We start from the raw sequence: 1,394 nt of genomic DNA, 5'->3' as shown, positions 1-1,394 counted from the left end.
CGGCATCTCCAGTTAGAAGGACCAGGCAGGAGGGGATGGGGAAGACCTTGGCCTGAGACCCTGGCTCAGTGGCAAAGCCTCTGCTTGGCAGGCAGGAGGTCCCAGGTTCAGTCCCCAGCATCTCCAGTTAAAAGTACCAGGCAGGAGGGGATGGGAAAGACCTTGGCCTGAGACCCTGGCTCAGTGGCAGAGCCTCTGCTTGGCAGGCAGAAGGTTCCAGGTTCAATCCCCGGCATCTCCAGTTAGAAGGACCAGGCAGGAGGGGATGGGGAAGACCTTGGCCTGAGACCCTGGCTCAGTGGCAAAGCCTCTGCTTGGCAGGCAGGAGGTCCCAGGTTCAGTCCCCAGCATCTCCAGTTAAAAGTACCAGGCAGGAGGGGATGGGAAAGACCTTGGCCTGAGACCCTGGCTCAGTGGCAGAGCCTCTGCTTGGCAGGCAGAAGGTCCCAGGTTCAATCCCCGGCATCTCCAGTTAGAAGGACCAGGCAGGAGGGGATGGGGCAGACCTTGGCCTGAGACCCTGGCTCAGTGGCAGAGCCTCTGCTTGGCAGGCAGAAGGTTCCAGGTTCAATCCCCGGCATCTCCAGTTAGAAGGACCAGGCAGGAGGGGATGGGGAAGACCTTGGCCTGAGACCCTGGCTCAGTGGCAGAGCCTCTGCTTGGCAGGCAGGAGGTCCCAGGTTCAGTCCCCAGCATCTCCAGTTAAAAGTACCAGGCAGGAGGGGATGGGAAAGACCTTGGCCTGAGACCCTGGCTCAGTGGCAGAGCCTCTGCTTGGCAGGCAGAAGGTCCCAGGTTCAATCCCCGGCATCTCCAGTTAGAAGGACCAGGCAGGAGGGGATGGGAAAGACCTTGGCCTGAGACCCTGGCTCAGGGGCAGAGCCTCTGCTTGGCAGGCAGAAGGTCCCAGGTTCAATCCCCGGCATCCCCAGTTAGAAGGACCAGGCAGAAGGGGATGGGAAAGACCTTGGCCTGAGACCCTGGCTCAGTGGCAGAGCCTCTGCTTGGCAGGCAGAAGGTCCCAGGTTAAATCCCCAGCATCCCCAGTGACAAGGAGCAGGGAGGGGGTGATGGGAAAGATCTTGAGACCCTGGAGAGCTGCTGCCAGTCTGAGCAGACAATACTGACCTTGATGGACTCAGGGATTCAGGATAAGACTGTTTACGTCAGGGGTAGTCAAACTGTGGCCCTCCAGATGTCCATGGACTACAATTCCCAGAAGCCCCTGCCAGCATTCGCTGGCAGGGGCTCCTGGGAATTGTAGTCCATGGACATCTGGAGGGCCGCAGTTTGACTACCCCTGGTTTACGTCAAGTAGCCTAAACAGCCCTTTTCTTTGGATGTGCGTGTGTGTGTGTTGTGAGGTGGGGGCTTCTTGTCCAGATACTCCTGCA

The sequence above is a fragment of the Paroedura picta genome, chromosome 3 (genome assembly GCF_049243985.1).
Source record: "Paroedura picta isolate Pp20150507F chromosome 3, Ppicta_v3.0, whole genome shotgun sequence".
In the NCBI taxonomy this organism is placed as follows: Eukaryota; Metazoa; Chordata; class Lepidosauria; order Squamata; family Gekkonidae; genus Paroedura; species Paroedura picta.
The sequence above is the reverse complement of the archived record's forward strand: the minus strand, read 5'-3'. Positions refer to the sequence as shown.